The 18,269-nt window shown below is 40.0% G+C and overlaps 1 protein-coding gene and 1 pseudogene across 2 annotated transcripts in view; one reads left to right on the plus strand and one right to left on the minus strand.

The window, feature by feature from the left end:
* Positions 1-18,269, plus strand: part of Ldoc1 (LDOC1, regulator of NFKB signaling) — a 272,724-nt gene that overhangs the window by 76,833 nt on the left and 177,622 nt on the right. The gene's annotated exons all lie outside the window — the stretch shown is intronic.
* Tpm3-ps1 (tropomyosin 3, pseudogene 1) overlaps positions 12,866-18,269 on the minus strand; it is an 86,733-nt pseudogene continuing 81,329 nt past the window's right edge.

The raw sequence follows: 18,269 nt of genomic DNA on the forward strand, positions 1-18,269 counted from the left end.
CACTCAGGATGATATTTTCCAGTTCCAACCATTTGCCTACGAATTTCATAAAGGCATTGTTTTTGATAGCTGAGTAATATTCCATTGTGTAGATGTACCACATTTTCTGTATCCACTCCTCTGTTGAATGGCATCTGGGTTCTTTCCAGCTTCTGGCTATTATAAATAAGGCTGCTATGAACATAGTGGAGCATGTGTCTTTGTTATATGTTGGAGCATCTTTTGGGTATATGCCCAAGAGAGGTATAGCTGGGTCCTCAGGTAGTTCAATGTCTAATTTTCTGAGGAACACAAGACTGATTTCCAGAATGGTTGTACCAGCTTGCAATCCCACCAACAATGGAGGAGTGTTCCTCTTTCTCCACATCTTTGCCAGCACCTGCTGTCACCTGAAATTTTGATCTTAGCCATTCTGACTGGTATGAGGTGGAAGCTCTGGGTTGTTTTGATTTGCATTTCTTTGATGACTAAGGATGTTGTATATTTCTTTAGGTGCTTTTTGGACATTAGGTATTTCTCAGTTGAGAATTCCTTGTTTAACTCTGTACCCCATTTTTAATTGAGTTATTTGATTCTCTGGAGTCTAACTTCTTGTGTTCTTTGGGACTCCCTTTCTTAGTGGGGTTCCTCTGTATCTGCCTGTCTTTGTTTGGAGAGTGACCCTGAACACAGCTGTCTGGCCTTGACTGACTTTGTCTGAAAAGTGACCTTGTGCAGAACTCTGTTCAAGGTTACATAAACCAGCACATCCTGTCTGGCTTCTAACCTGAATGATAATTAGGTGCTCTATTATAGTCAAAAGCCCTTCCTGCTCACTTAATGTTACAATCAATTATTCCTTTCTACCAGTATCCTTAAAACAGCCGTTCTACTCCCTATCTCTGAAACAATAAAGTAGACTTGTCTAGCTTCAGCAGCCTGTAGAGGTAATTTGCCCAATTTGTCCCATCAGTCTGGTGTCCAACAGCCTCCTGGGAGGAAGGGTCACAATTATTGTTATGTTAATGCATTTAATATTTTCCTTTATTAGACCATATATTTCTAAAAACTCTTTATTCTGGATTTTCAATTTACTGTAAGTGGGCACAATATTTTCTAAAATTCCATAGATTATAATGACAGTATCATACCCTCCTTTCATCACATTTTACAAATTTCTCTTTCTCTAATATCTAAGGATTGAACCTATGCCATGTATATCTGACACATTCCTCAGTCCTTCTCTCTTCCTTTTGATTAATTTTCTTAGCGTTTGGTGATCCTTTATGTCTTTTTAAAAACCAACTCCTAGTTTATTTCATACCTTTCATTGCTCATGTATTTACCATTTCATTAATTTCACTTATGAACTTTATAATACCTTTCTTCCTACTAATTTTCATATTGGGTTGATCTTAAAGACTTGATGGTCAATTATTGTTATTTTTCATTTCTCTGATTGTTCTTAAATAGGGCATATTAACTATAACCTTTTAGAACTACTTTACTATATTGTACAAACATTAGTAGTTCAAGATTTTATTAGCATTCTTAAAGTATTCAAAATTTTCTCTATTGTTTTCTTCTGTTACCCATTACTCAGTCAAAAGCATTTTGTTCAATCTCTTATATATTTGTTTGTGTCAGTATTTTCTATTGGTTTTTCTTTATTTTTGTTGCTGTTGTTGTTTTTGTTGCTGTTGTTGTTGTTGCTGTTGTTGTTGTTGCTGTTGCTGGAGACAGGGTCTAACCACGTATCTCTGGCTTTCCTGGACATTGCTATGTAGTGTAGTTGACCTCGGACTTTCAAGAGATGTCCCTGCTTCTACTTCAGTGTTGTAACTAAATGCATCTGTCATCTCAGCCAGCTTGGTATTTGTTTGTAGGCTTATTCTATTGAGATATAATAAGATAAGACAACCTCACCGCCTGATCAGGTGGGCACTCCTGAGGCTGCAGAGCGGAGGAGACCACCAACACTGCCCACCCCTGCCCACATCCCTGGCCCAAGAGGCAACTGTATAAGGCCTCTGGGTTCCCGTAGGGGAGGGCCCAGGAGCGGCAGGACCCCTGGCCTGAGACACCGCCGGAACCTGAAGGAAACAGACCAGATAAACAGTTCTCTACACCCAAATCCCGTGGGAGGGAGAGCTAAACCTTAAGAGAGGCAGACACGCCTGGGAAACCAGAAGAGACTGCACTCTGTGCACATCCAGATGCCAGAGGAAAACACCAAACGTCATCTGGAACCCTGGTGCACGGAGGCTCCCGGAAAGAGCGGCGCAGATCTTCCCGGTTGCTGCCGCCGCGGAGAGGACTTAGGCAGTACCCCACGAGCAAACTTGAGCCTTGGAACCACAGGTAGGACCAACTTTTCCCCTGCAAGAAAGCTGCCTGGTGAACTCAAGACACAGGCCCACAGGAACAGCTGAAGACCTGTAGAGAGGAAAAACTACACGCCCGAAAGCAGAACACTCTGTCCCCATAACTGGCTGAAAGAAAACAGGAAAACAGGTCTACAGCACTCCTGACACACAGGCTTATAGGACAGTCTAGCCACGGTCAGAAATAGCAAAACAAAGTAACACTAGAGATAATCTGATGGCGAGAGGCAAGTGCAGGAACCCAAGCAACAGAAACCAAGACTACATGGCATCATCGGAGCCCAATTCTCCCACCAAAGCAAACACGGAATATCCAAACACACCAGAAAAGGAAGATCTAGTTTCAAAATCATATTTGATCATGATGCTGGAGGACTTCAAGAAAGACATAAAGAACTCCCTTAGAGAACAAGTAGAAGCCTACAGAGAGGAATCGCAAAAATCCCTGAAAGAATTCCAGGAAAACACAATCAAACAGTTGAAGGAATTAAAAATGGAAATAGAAGCAATCAAGAAAGAACACATGGAAACAACCCTGGACATAGAAAATCAAAAGAAAAGACAAGGAGCTGTAGATATAAGCTTTACCAACAGAATACAAGAGATGGAAGAGAGAATCTCGGGAGCAGAAGATTCCATAGAAATCATTGACTCAACTGTCAAAGATAATGTAAAGCGGAAAAAGCTACTGGTCCAAAACATACAGGAAATCCAGGACTCAATGAGAAGATCAAACCTAAGGATAATAGGTATAGAAGAGAGTGAAGACTCCCAGCTCAAAGAACCAGTAAATATCTTCAACAAAATCATAGAAGAAAACTTCCCTAACCTAAAAAAAGAGATACCCATAGGCATACAAGAAGCCTACAGAACTCCAAATAGATTGGACCAGAAAAGAAACACCTCCTGTCACATAATAGTCAAAACACCAAACGCACAAAATAAAGAAAGAATATTAAAAGCAGTAAGGGAAAAAGGTCAAGTAACATATAAAGGCAGACCTATCAGAATCACACCAGACTTTTCGCCAGAAACTATGAAGGCCAGAAGATCCTGGACAGATGTCATACAGACCCTAAGAGAACACAAATGCCAGCCCAGGTTACTGTATCCAGCAAAACTCTCAATTAACATAGATGGAGAAACCAAGATATTCCATGGCAAAACCAAATTTACACAATATCTTTCTACAAATCCAGCACTACAAAGGATAATAAATGGTAAAGCCCAACATAAGGAGGCAAGCTATACCCTAGAAGAAGCAAGAAACTAATCGTCTTGGCAGAAATACATATTAGGATTATGTTGAAGAACACATTTTCAGACTCCAGTACTTCAGATTACGTGGATTTGGTACAAGACATTTGTTATGTAAGAACAATAAATAATAGTTTGATGGTATTGCAGGCTAAAACTATCACTGTATGTCAGGTTACTCTCTATCCCTCTCTGTATGTGTGACCTTGGAAACATTTCCCCATGCTTTTAACCAACAGTTTTCTTACCTACGGAGTTGGGAATAGATGCTCTCAAGAAGAGTTGCCTTTGCAGTGCTGACAGCATGTTTCTGGGAAGCGCCTCGTTTTACTGTGCTAAGATGCAGGTAGTTTAAAAACAATTGGCAATTGTCCCCGGCTAATTGAAAAGATCCATATGAGGGAAGCTTTAGGATACTGAGGAACTCTTTCCTTTTCATTTTTTCACTCTCAGAAAAGATTTGGCTCATAACCCACAAAGACATTATGAAAATGACCCTATTCATTTTGCCTCTGCCATGCACTCTTAAGTAATGATTACTTTCTACTTTTCATTATGTAGCTAGGAGATGTGCGTTCAGTTGCATATTGCATATTAACTCTTTCTACCCATACAACCCTTTTCTCTGTAACATTCCTATATTATATTATGTGTACTTATGAAACAAAATTTCTGCATATTACTTTCCCCACATAGCTGTTTTAAATAGAATTTTTTGATGGAAATTCTTCCACAAAGATGCATTAATAAGCCATTTGCAATCCTTAGTTTTAAATCTGCAAGCCCCATTTTAATGACTACAGATTCCTCATTTTCATTGTCCAGGGATTCAAAATGAAAAGGGCATCCTTTGTGTTATGAAGGGCCACTCCCGTGTTGTAAGGGAGCAGAGATAAGAAGATGAAGGGTAATTTTCTTCTGTATAGATGTAGAAAACATTATACTTCTCTATTCCATGTAATGTTTTAAAATGTGCTCCACTTTGAAGTTTAGTGTAAAATCCGTTTTGCCTCCAAGTTACATGCAACTCATGTGTCTCTGTTTTGATTTCTTATATGCAAGTTTGAGATTCGTTGCTTTCTGTGTAAACTCTTGATATTCACATGGATTCATGGTCTCTTTACCATAAGAGTGTGGCCACTTAAGCTTCACAGACCGTGTGTTATTCTGATAGAGGCTGCTGATCAGCTTTCAGTGTCATTTCTCACCTGCTTACATGGCCAACCAGCTGTTAGTTGGTCACAGAGCTCCCTGATGAGTTTATTCCATGGTATCCCAAGCAAGTATAAGTGGCCCTGTGATTCAATTATGACCAATGGTACGTAACAGAATTGAACTGTGTAGCATCTGGAAAGGTTCATAGAATTCTTACTGCTTTTGCCCCTCTCCTGCTGACTGGAATGCACTTGTGTCTGAAGCTGACATTACCTTTTGAGCTATTGAATTGGAAAGGCATGTTGAGAGATGTCAAACAAGATATTCTAACCTCTGACTCTTTTTGAGTACTCATACTAGTGAAATCAACTCAGATGGCTCTTTAGGTGAAAGAAATCAATTTTTAAGCCATGGTTGTTTTATTCTTTTCCTTTAAATATTATTTGGAGTACAAGGCACCACATTTTTACTCTAAGGAAAATGTATTTTTTTATGCTACATAGTGTAATTTTGTTTGTTTGTTTTCTTGATTTACACTATTTTTCATGGATTCATAGGAAATAGGTTTCAGTAGCGCAGGCTCCCTCACATTCCTTTTCAAAAAGTGTGCATCTATTCGTGGAGCAGGCTGGCCTATCAGTGAAACACTGTTAGCATTCCTTTTCTCTCCCCCCTGCCCTGTCAATGACTTTTCTCCATGTTTTAGGACATAACATTAGCTTTTAGAGTGTTTAGTATGTTTACTACATTGAATGTCTTCACAAGAAGCTTACCCTTTTTTGATAATTATACTTTTATTAATTTGAGAATTTCCTACAATGCATTTTACTTATACTCATCTGGCTCTTGAACTTCTCCCAAATCTCCCTTCATCCTCATTGCCTAAACAACCTTATGTTTTTTTTTTGACTAACCAAGTCTAGTTTATGTTGGCTGAACACTTTTTAATGTGAGGACAACCTTGGAATATAGAAATACACCAAGTGTCATAACATTGAACAAAATGGAATTTCCCTCTCCGAGCAACAATAAAATACTATTAGCTCCTTACCTAGGGGTAGAACTTTTGCTCCTCTCCCCTCCTTCATTTGGGTTTTTTTTGGGGGGGGCATGTGGCTTGAGCTTGTGCAGGACTTCTGTATGACATCACAGTCTCTGTGAGTTCAAATGTGCATGTACCTTATTGTGTCCAAAATATACTGTTTCCTTGAAGTCGTCTTCCATATCTGGCCCTTATACTCATCTCACTCAACCCAAATGCCACTGAATCTTCAGTGGACCTTAAGAGGTGGGACATAGCTGTCCCATTTATGACTAAGCACTCTGATATTTTGTATTCTAGGTACATTAATCAATTGTGGGTCTCTGTGTTAACTGGCATGTACTGCAAGAAGAATCTCTAATTAGGGTTCAACAATCTATTCTATATGTATAGCAATGAAAAATTAAAAATGACAACTTAGAATAAATAGTAGCAGTTTTTCTTCTGGGACCCCTAACCAATATAGCCACAGATTCTTGTTCTTACTGATAATGTCAGGTGTGGATTCCAAGGTATTGACTATACCTTAAATTCATACAAATGATTGGTTATTTCAGTTTAATTCATGTCATTTTTACAGTAGTGTGCATATCATGTAAGGGGGATTACGATGACTCTCAGGGTTCATAGGATTGATGATTGCTTTTCTCCTGATAGCAAGCATAGCACTAATGTGCAGCTTGGTCTTCATTCGGGTCCCAAACAACTGGAGCAGGGGCTATCCCAAAAGCTATTGCCTATACATGGGATATGTTCTTTTTAGCTGGGCTGATTTCTCAAGTTCATAACTGCTATGAAGGCTAGCCAGTAGTGATAACACTTATAAATAATTACCACCTTGATTTTTCTATGCCATATGATTCAAGTATGCTCTGTCTTCAGTAATAGGATGTTGCCATCAAGTCCTAGAGCATAACCATGAAAAATTACAATAGCCTGTCTAGTTTGGCAGTTTTTGTGACTTGCTTGTCCAATAACTCAAACTCTTTATTGTTGTTGTTGTTATTATTATTGTTATTATTATTATTTTCATATGTCCCACTCACTGCCCCCTTTAGTCATCCCCTCCATCCATCCTTCCCCCATTTTTTCTCTGAGCAAGTGGGCCCAAACTGGGTATACTCCCACACTGGCATTTCAAGTCTTGGTGAGGCTAGGTGCTTCCTCTCTCACTGAGACCATTCAAGTCAGTCCAGGTAGAGGAACATATCCCATGTATAGGCAACAGCTTTTGGGATAGCCCCTGCCCCATTTGTCCAGAGCTCACATGAAGACCAAGCTGTACATCTGCTACATATGTGCAGGATGATGGGGCCTAGGTCCAGGCCATGTTTGCTCTTTGGCTGGTGGATCAGTCTCTGAGAGCCCAAGGGTATAGGTTAGTTGACTCTATTAGACTTCCTGTGGAGTTCCTATCCATTTAGGCTGGGGGTGTTTACATCTGTCTTAGTCAGTTGCTGGGTGGAGCCTCTCAGAGGACAACTACACTAGACTCCTATCTACAAGTATAACAGAGTATTATTAATAGTGTCAGGGGTTGTTGCTTGCCTATGGGATGGGTCTAAAGTTGGGCCAGTTACTGGTTGGCCATTCCCTCAGTCTCTGCTCCATCACCCACAGCTGCATTTTTTGTAGATAGGATAAATTTTGGGTTGAAAGTTCTGTGGGAGGGTTCATGTTCGTACCATTCCACTGGGGTTCCTGGCTGGCTACAGGAGGTAGCCTCTTCAGGTTCCATATCCACAATGCTGGAGTAACAGCTGTGGTCATTCCCATTGATTCTTGTGGTTTCCCTTATCCTAGGTCTCTGTCTGATCTTGGAGATCCCCATCCTCCTCACCCATGTCAGTTTCAGATTTCCATTCATTCTGCTGGCTAGCTGTCCATGTCTCTTGTCCCTCACACACCTGATCCTGAACACCCGCATTCCCCTCCCCATGCTCCTCCCACCCAGTTTCCTGTCCATTTGCTTCATATGACTATTTTATCCCCCTTCTAAGGAAGATTCCTGCATCCTCACTTGACTCTTCCATCTTGTTTAGCTTTCTTGGGTCTGTAGGGTGTTGCCTGGGTATCCGATACTTTCTGGCTAATGTCTACTTATCTGTGAGTACATATCATGAATGTCATTTTGGGACTGGGTTACCTCTCTCAGGATGATATTGTCTACTTCCATCCATTTGCCTGCAAAACTCATGGTGTCTTTGTTTGAATAGCTGAATAATATTCCACTGTGTTCAAGTACAACATTTTCTTTATCTAGTCAGTTAAGGGACATCTAGACAACTCAAACTGTTCTTTGTTTACAATACTCCTGATGTTCTTGGAAACATTTGCAAGATATTCTTTTGTGAGTGTACCTGTCCACTTGATGACCACAATATCACTTGTTTAAAATTTTTTAGCATCTCCATTTTAAAATTTTATTTATTTGTATTTTATGTACATTGGTGTTTTGACTGCATGAAGGTGTCAGATCCCTTGGAACAGGAGTTATATTCACTTGTGCTGCCATGTGGGTGGTAGGAATTGAACCCAGGACCTCTGGAAGATCAGCCAGTGCTCTTTGCTGCTGAACCATCTCCACAGCCTGACATTACTTTTCTTATAGATTCATTTATTCATGGACAAAGAGGAACCTTCAGTAAAAGACTTAGAAAACAAGTACCAGTTTCTTCTTATTCCCTTTGCCATTTTGGCAAATTACTGGAAGATTCAAGTTCTGGCTGAAGATCTGTTTGCATAGGTGTGTGTGTGTTACAGATGTTATACATATATGTTATATATAATATACTAACAACTAAATAAATCTAAATAAAAATGTATAACAACTAAATTAAACACTAATATAGTTGGAAACTCCTGAAATAATGTCCATGAAACGCATTCTTTTGCTTGCTTAGATCAGTCTCACCCTTTCTGTAATGAACTTTCTCTTACTTTTTCCTGACTACAGTTATTCCCTATTATGAACTCATGGGCACTACAAGATCTGATAAACCTCCCTTCCTATGGGCACATACATTCTATGCTGTATTTGTTATTTTGAACCTCATGAAAAAATGTGCAATTCTGTGAGATATCCTAGGAATTCTTTGTAGGTATAATGGGAAGTAATTTTTTTAAAAGAATGAAAGCCACTTTTGATTTTTAGCTTCACTGAAAGTAATAGGCAGGCAGATTTGTGGTGCTGTCTGTTTCTATGTGTATTCAAGATTGCATCGCCACTTCATAATACTTCTTGTTATTCACAACTTGATTAGAGTATAGAAACCAAATGGAAAATGACACGGCTTTACAGAGCGTATTGAAAAAATATTATAAACATTGAAATTTTCAGAATTAACAGAACATAAAGCATTTTACTGATTGTATGACATTATTGGTGAAATTAGATCATATCTGATGGCACTGAAACATCTGTCAGGTTTCAATTAGAGTCCTCAACAGCAACCTTTACTCCAAATTTCTCTACAACTGTCTTCTTCTCTCTCTCTCTCTCTCTGTTTCTTTCTCAGTCTCTGTCTCTGTTAACTACATACTAAGAGATAATTTAATTGACTGAATGTTAAACATATTATATGATAATAATTATGCATATCTGTATTTTAATATGCAAGCAAACCTATTCTGAAGTAAAAGAAAATAGCACATTCAAATCAGCAAATTTAACTGAAATAGAAAGCAGAATATTAGTTTCACCTTTACAATGTTGGTTTGTGGGCATTTAATGCTATGAGCTGTTACAGTGACATGTTGAGGCATTTTATCCCTTCTTTATTAGGATTGAGGGTATTTGTCTACAACTAAATACTAAAGAACTCTGTGCTTAATGTTCTGCTCCTAACTGCCACAGTGCATCATTGTGGCACCTCCATTAGAGTGCTCAATATTCTAAAGACTGCTATGCCTGGCAATTGGAGAGCACCAGGACAACAAACAGTTAGGGTCAGTTTTCCAGTCATATATATGTCGACATCTTAAATGCTAACTAATGAACAATGAACTCATGACTCATTCAAATCTGACACGAGGTGATTTCTTTTCCGTATAAATTTAGAGGCTTAAATTGAAATAAGAGTCTCCTAGAAAGCCAGGTACACTTTCAGTTTACACGAGGGAAAATCTCTTACAAAATGGAATATGTCTAGAGGAAGAATTTTAAATCAATCTCTCTCTCTCTCTCTCTCTCTCTCTCTCTCTCTCTCTCTCTCTCTCTCTCTCTCTCTCTCTCTCTCAACAAGCAACTGTGTGGCTGCAGAGACCAGAAAGGGCATCAGATATCCTGGAGCTTCAGTTACAGGTAGTTTTTAATCTGTTTGATATAGCTGCAAGAAATTGAACCTGGGTCCTCTATAAGAGCAGCCAGCACCCTTGAAAGCTGAGCCATTGTCTCTAGCCCCAGGGAAAGAATTCTTAAAATACATTGTATTTGTTTGCTACAATAGGAAATCCACAAATAGATTTTCCATTTATTAAGAGAAAAGTGAGTACTTTCAAGGGCTCTACAGACACTTCAGTTATTCATCTATTTCCGCTTTCTTGCTATCTGTGTAGGTCTCAAGATCAGGATTGACATATCACATCAAAGAATTTTAAGACAACTTTTTCTAGTTCCATCTCCTGGCTGTTGTTGGGGATTTAGGCTAGTAACATCCACATTGAGTCTTGGGAGCTTCTCACATTCCAGGTCTCTAGGACTTTCTACCACCCCCTTAACCCCACTGCTACATATTCATTCTCCTGGCTTTCTGAGCATCCCTTCGGTCTTTGCCCATACCTGATTCTGTTTCTCCTTTCCCCTCTCCTCTCCCACCTAGTTTTATCTTTCCCTCTGTATACTGTGACTATTTTATTACCCTTCCAATTGGGTTTCAGGTATCCACACTTGGGTACTCCTTCTTAAGCTTCCTAAGATATGTGAGCTGTATCATGGGTTTTCTGAACTTTTATGGCTAATATCCACTTATCAATGAGTATATACTATGCATGCAGTTTTGGATCTGGGTTACCTCACTCAGGTTGATATTTTCTAGTTCCAACCATTTGTCTGCAAAATTCATGCTGTCCTCCTTTTTAATAGCTGAGTAGTACTCCATTGTGTAAATGTAACAAATTTTTTGTATCCATTCTTTTGTTGATCTTAGCTGGGGTCATTTTAATTTGTATTTCTCTGATGATTAAGGATGTTGACCATGTCTTTAAGTGCGTCGCAGTCATTTACCGACAGTAAAGAGACAGGGATCCCAGTTGAGGCAGAGGGCCACCCACCCATCTTTAAAATTTTTAACTCAGAACTTTTCCTGTCTAAAAAATATGCAAGGACAAAAATGGAGCATAGACTCAAAGAAAGGCCACCCAGTGACCAGTCCAACTTGGTATCCATCCCATGCATGCACACCAAATCCAGATACTGTCAAGAACCAATATGGAAGAGTTGGAGGAAGGACTGAAGGAGAAGAAGGGAATTGTAACCCCATAGGAAGAACAACAGTGTCAACTAACCCAGACCTCTCAGAGCTCTCAGAGACTAAGCCAAAAACCAAGGAGCACACAAGGGCTGTTCTGTGGCCCTGGGCACATGTATAGCAGAGGACTGCCCTGTATGCCTCAGTGGAAGAGGATGCTCTTAATCCTGCGGAAACTTGATACCAAGGGAAGAGGGATGCTAGTGGGGGTGAGTTGGGAGGATGGGCAGAGGGGGGCACACTCTCTCAGAGGTGGAGGTAGGAGGGTGATGGGGTAAAGAACTCAGGGAGGGTGAACCAGGAATGGGGGCAACTTTTGGAATGTAAATAAAATAATTTTAAAAAGACAACTTTTTGGGGGGGACTGGTTATTTATTCAAAATGTCACTTGTCAATATTCAGTATCAAAACAGTTGCACTACAGGGTTCTCTTTCTCCTGTCGGAGGAGAGTACAAACAATCCAAGAATCTTCGGGGTGCCCACCCTGAACATGGCATTTGGGTGGGGACACTTGAAAGATCAGCACACCATAGATTTCGAAGAATTCTCACAGCCAAAGAGTTGTGAGAATTTTTGAAAACAAAATTTTTGAAAACAAAAATTTCAAAATAATGTAAAATGTAAAAAGTTCTTTTTTGTTAACATGAGCTATTCAAGATTTCTCCAGCACTGACTGATACAAAGCACAAAGAGATGGCACTTTACAGACAGCAGCTTCAGGAAAGGGCAATGAGATGACTTTCATGTGGCTGGATCAGTGGCACAAACATAATTTTCCTCCTCTCTCTCCCTTGGGGGCAGGTGAACACTAAGAGTTCACCACAACACTAAGGGGCAGCATGATCCATTTTTGAGCAGTTGGGAAAGGGGTAGAGCTGAGACAAGTTGGGGATCACGGATGGAGCTGGATGTTAGGCATGCTTGCCTAACATGCACAAGGCCCTGGGAGGTGGGGTTGTCTTAGACGTCTCATTGTCTTATTTGGTCACATCAGATGGAAAAAGTAAACTATAAAAATAAGTGTAAAGTTATTCAAAGATATCAAAGCTGAAAACCTTCACAGCCCAGAACGGTCTTCGGTTTTGGCTAACTTCCTAGAATCCCCGTTTGACTAAGACTTGGTACCGAGCACTGAGGTCTCCCACAGTGGAGCCTGCCTGGGCTCTGCTGGCTCTAAGTAAGACAGGCCCATTCCTGTGTTTTTTCTCCCTGGCCAGACAGTATCCAATAGGTTAAAATGTGCTGCGCCAAGCTGCAGAAGTGCTTAGAATATTAAAAAATTGTTGCTAAGACAAAAAGTAATCACAATGTGCATATCATTACTGCATTGAAGACACTTTGCGTTGTGCTCACATTCTCTTCAATATTGTTCCCAAAGGTGATCAACCCTTCCAGCTGGAACTCCAGGAAGAGGCTGACACAGTTCTTTGACAAAGACAAGAGGAGTAGAGCAGGTGGCATAAGGGAAAACAGCCTTCAGTTAAACAGATCAGCACTCAGTTTCACGGTCAGCTTCAGGGAGGCTGGCCTCAAGGTCAGGGGGAGGATCGGCCGCCGGGCAATGCAGGGATGCAGAGGTCTACATCTCATTCAGGTCCAGCAGAGTCTGGTCCAGCATTCTTTGTGTACAGAGATGCTCCTCTTTGATGCACTTCAGCTTTTCTTCCAAGTCATCAATGGTCTTTTCCAGTTTGGCTACCCATCTTTCAGCACTCAGCACAGGTCTCCGTTTCCTTGAGTTTATCAGTAAGAATCTTTATTTCTCTTCATACTTGTCTTCCTTTTGAGAGTACTTTTCTTCAGCAGCACTGACACTTCAGGTTCTGGTCCATCAGTCTGATCTGCTCATCCATCTCTAGGCAACAGGACTCTGCCAGCTAGGCGCGTTCCTCCCTGCGTTCCAAATCTCCTTCAATAATCACCAACTTAAGAGCCATAGTTCCTGTCTGCCTCTTCTGCAATGTGCTTTGCCTCCTTCAGCTGGATTTCCTGGAGTTCCATCTTTTCTTCATCTTTTAGAGCCCGGTTTTCTATCACCTTCACACCTCTCTCTTTCTCTCATCAGCAGCCTTTTCTGCTTCCTTCAGCTTCTGCAAAGCAGTGGCAAGGCGCTCCAGGGCACAGTCCAGCTCCTCTTCAACCAGCTGGACTCTGCAGTTCAAGGAGGCCACCTCAGCTTCAGCCTGCTCCCAGGCCCGCCCTTCTCCCTCCACTTCCCTCTGAAGGTGCTCGGTCCTCACTTCAGCATCACCAGCCTGCTGCTGGAGAACCTGGACCTTGTGCTTCACCGCCTCAATGGTGGCTTTCCTGGCTATGGTGCCTGCCCAGCTGCTTCTGGAAATCAGTAGCCACTTTTCACCCTACTTCCCCAAAAGACAACTTCTTTATGTCAGTTTTCAACAATGTACTTTACGGTCAATACTTGCATGGTATGACTTATTATAAAACACTGTTCAGTGACCAAGAAGGGGTATACTCACTTCTGTCAGAAAAAATAATACTTAACAGTATACTTTGATAACAGGAACCATATTTCTTCCATATTTTTGGTGTGAAGAAAATAAGTATTCAGAAAAATCATTATGCAAACAAACACTTGCTGAAGTAGAGTGTGGTGAATCCATATTCTGTAACACTCAGCAATGTGTGTTTAATAAAACAAGAGGTTTATCTCTTAGATTTCCGTGTGTAATTTTAGTTGTATGGCAGTTTTCTTTGAAACTGAGTCTCTAGGTGTATTGATGCATTTGTGGGGGAAATAAGTAATATATTGTATTAAATTATAGTTTTTTTTCTTTTCTGGCACTGGCTCATGCTCCAGAGTCTTTTTATCTTCTTTTACTTTGTGTGTGGAAAGACTGTAGAGGTCTGATTCGTCAGGAATATAGATGTTTCTCTAGTTAAAGGTCAGGTGCTGAGCAATCGATCTGACTGCTGAGCCATTGGGTCATTAAGTTGCCTGAAATAACCTTGTTGCGAGTGTTCATTGGCGAGCCCATCTGGGGCTTGTACTCAGAGCTTATATTAGGGTCTAGGAGAAATGCCAACTTGAATTTTGGTTTTTGACTTACAAAAAATAAAAGGTAATAAGAGATATCCATAGCATGGGAATGGAAATTTTGTAAGTGAAGCTCTTTGTGATTTCACAATAAACAAATGTCATTGCCTTCCTTTGCAAGGCTTTTTAAGGCTTGGGATTTTATTTGAGATTTTTCTTTCTAAAAAACTAAATAAATAACCTGTAGCACCTTTTGGAAGGGAGTGAGAAGTCTGTGTCTATAAAGTATTGCCCCAAAGGCCTGGAATTCTTGGAGTGCAAACGTGTTGAGTTTGAGAACTGAATGAGAATGCTGACTGCATAGAGGAAGGTAGTCAGGGATTGGACAGTTAAGCCAATGTCAAACTCTGCCTTCTTCAGAATAGTACTTTAAAGAGAGCAGTTATGACATTATTCTATAGAATTCAAGGTAAGCTGAAATAAAACCACTAAAAGGAAGATCACTGGATGTAGATTTCAAGGTCTCGGTTATGGTCACTCAATCTCTAACCTATTATTGGTCAATTAACTCCTATAAGGATGCTCCATTTTCTTATCCAGAAATGCAAATTTGAGCCAATGCTTTTCTTTCTTTAAAAATTTAATTAATTAATTAATTAATTTTTACATTCCAGACTTTATTCCCCTCCCAGTTCACCCTCCAACTGTTCCATATCCCATATCTCCTGCCTCCCCTCTTGTTTCTGCTAGGATGCCAACATCCCACCCACCCATCAGATCCCTAAATTCCCTAGAGCCTCCAGTCTCTAGAGGGTTACATTAATCTTCTCTGACTGAACCAAGACTCAGTAGTCCTCTGCTGTATATGTGTTTGGGGCCTCATATCAGTGGGTATATACTGCTGGTTACCGACCCAGTGTCTGAGAGATTTCAGGGGTCCAGGTTAATTGAGACTGCTGGTCCTCTTAGAGGGTTGCCTTACTCTTCAGCTTCCTCCAGCTTTTCCTTAATTCGACCACTGGGTTCAGCAGCTTCTGTCCATTGGTTGGGTGCACATATCTGCATCTGACTCAGCTGCTTGTTGGGTCTTTTGGAGAGCAGTCATGAGAGGTCCCATTTTGTGAGTGCCCCATAGCCTCAGTAATGGTGTCAGGTCTTAAGCTGGATCCCACTTTGGGCCTGTCTCCGGACCTTCTTTTCCTCAGGCTCTTCTCAATTTTCATCCCTGCATTTCATTCAGACAGGAAGACTTATGGGTCAGAGTTTTTGACTATGGGATAGCAACCCCAACCCTCACTTGATGCCTTGTCTTTCTGCTGGAGGTGGGTTCAATAAGTTCCCTCTCCCCACTGTAGGGCATTTCATATAGGCTCCCCCACCTTTGAGTCCTGAGAGTCTCTCACCTACCAGGTCTCTGGTACATTCTGGAGGATCCACCCAACCTCTTTCCTTCTGAGGTTGCCTGTTTCTATTCTTTCTGCTGACCCTCAGGGCTTCAATCATTTTCCCCCACCCAAAACCAGATCATGTTACCTTCTCCCCACCACCATTCCCTTTGCCTCACAGGTCCCTCCTGCCCTCCCAAATTGTGGTTTATTTCTTCTCCCTTCCAGGTGGGACTAAGGCGTCCTCAGTTTTTGAGTTCTGTGCTATCATGTGTATTCTGTCCTTTTTATTTTTGGCTAATATCCACTTATTAGTGAAAACATACCATACATGTCCTTTTAAGTCTGAGTAACCTCACTCAGGATGATATATTCTAGTTCCATCCATTGCCTGCAAAACTCAAGATGATCGTGCTCTTAATAGCTGAGTAGTATTCCACTGTGTAAATGAACCACATGTTCTGTATCCCTTCTTCTGTCATGGGACTTCTGGGTTGTTGCCAGTTTCTGGTTACCACAAACAAGGCCTCTATGAACCGAGTGGAACACATACCCTTGTGGCATGGTGAGGCATCATTTGTGTATATTCCCAAGAGTGGTATTGCTGGGTCTTCGGGTAGATCTATTTCTAATTTTCTGAGGAACTTCCAAATTTATTTCCAGAGTGGTTGTACCAGTTTGCAATCCCACCAGCAATGAAGGAGTGTACTTCTTTCTCCACATCCTCGCCAACCTGCATCATTACCTGAGGGTTTGATCTTAGTCTGTTTGGGATAAGATGGAATTTCAGGGTCATTTTGATTTGTATTTTTCTGATCTGTAAGGACTTTGAACATTTCTTTATGTGCTTCTCAGCCATTCGAGATTCCTCTCTTGTGAATTCTCAGTTTAGTTCTATAGCCCAGTTTTTGATTGGGTTCTTTGGGTTTTTTGGTGGTTAGCTTCTTGAGTTCTTTATATATTTTGGATATTAGCTCTCTATCAGATGTGGGGTTAGTGAAGATATTTTTCCCAGTTTGTAGGTTACCAATTTGTCATATTGACTATATTCTTTACTTTACTGAAGCTTTACACTTTCATGAGATCCCATTTGTCCATTCTTGATCTTAGAGCATAAGCCATTAGTGTTTTGTTTAGGAAATTTTCTATAGTGCCAATGTGTTTGAGGCTCTTCTTCACTTTTTCTTCTATTAATTTAAGTGTATCTGGTTCTTGAGGTTCTTGATCCACTTGGGCTTGAGCTTTGTGCAGGGTGACAAATATGGGTCTATTTTCATAATTCTACATAGAGATAACCAGTTAGACAAGCACTATTTATTGAAGATATTTTGTTTTTTCCATTCTATATGTTTGGCTAATCTTAAATAAAGATTTAGTATGCCTAAGTGTGTAGTTTTATTTCTGGGTCTTCAATTCTAATCCATTGATCAAGCGGTCTGTCTCTGCATCAATATCATGCAGTTTTTATCACCATAGCTCTGTAGTAGAGCTTGAGGTCAGGGATGGCTATTCCTGTGGATGTTCTTTTATTATTAAGAATTGTTTTCACTATCTTGGGTTTTTGTTATTTCAAATGAATTTGCAAATTGCTCTTTCTAACTTTATGAAGAATTGAGTTAGAGTTCTTACGGGGATTGCACTGAATCTATAGATTGCTTTTGGTAAGATGGCCATTTTTACTATATTAATCCTGCCAATTTATGAGAATGGGAGATCTCTTCATTTTGAGATCTTCTTCTATTTCTTTCTGGAGAGACTCGATGTTCTTGTCATACAGATCTTTCACTTGTTTTGTTAGAGTTATCCAAAGATATTTTATATTATTTGTGGCTATTGTGAAGGAAGTTGTTTCCCTAATTTCTTTCTCAGCTTCTTTATCATTTATATAAAGGAAACCTACTGATTTATTTGAATTATTTTTATATCTAGCTACTTTACTGTAGTTCTTTATAAGCTAAAGAAGTTCTCTGCCAGAAGTTTTAAGGTTGCTTATGTACACTGTCATATCATTTGCAAATAGTGCTACCTTTATTTCTCCTTTGTCAATTTTTATCCCCTTGATCTTTTTGTTGTCTTATTGTTCTAGATAGCTCTTGGAGTACTATATTGAATAGAAAGGGTGGGAGTGGGCATGCCGTTGTGTTCTCTATTTTAGTGGGATTGCTTCAAGTATCTCTCCATTTAATTTGATATTGGCTGTTGGTGTGAAGTAAATTTATTTTTTATGTTTAGATATAGGCCTTGAATTCTTGATCTCTCCAATACTTTTAACATGAAGGGGTGTTGTATTTGGTCAAATGCTTTTTCTCCATCTAAGGAGATATCATTTGACTTTTTCATTTGACTTTATTCATATAGTGGATTACATTGATGGATTTCCATATGTTATACCATCCCTGCATCCCTTGGATGAAGCCTACTTGATCATGGTAAATGATGGTTTTGATGTGTTTTTGGATTCGGTTTGCAATGATTTTATTGAGTATTTTTGCATCGATGTTCATAAGGAAGATTGGTCTGAAGTTCTCTTTTTGGTTGGGTCATTGTGTGGTTTAGCTATCAGAGTAATTGTGGCTTCATAGAATCAATTAGATAATGTT

The sequence above is a fragment of the Rattus norvegicus genome, chromosome X (assembly GCF_021556685.1).
Source record: "Rattus norvegicus strain SHRSP/BbbUtx chromosome X, alternate assembly SHRSP_T2T, whole genome shotgun sequence".
NCBI lineage: Eukaryota > Metazoa > Chordata > Mammalia > Rodentia > Muridae > Rattus > Rattus norvegicus.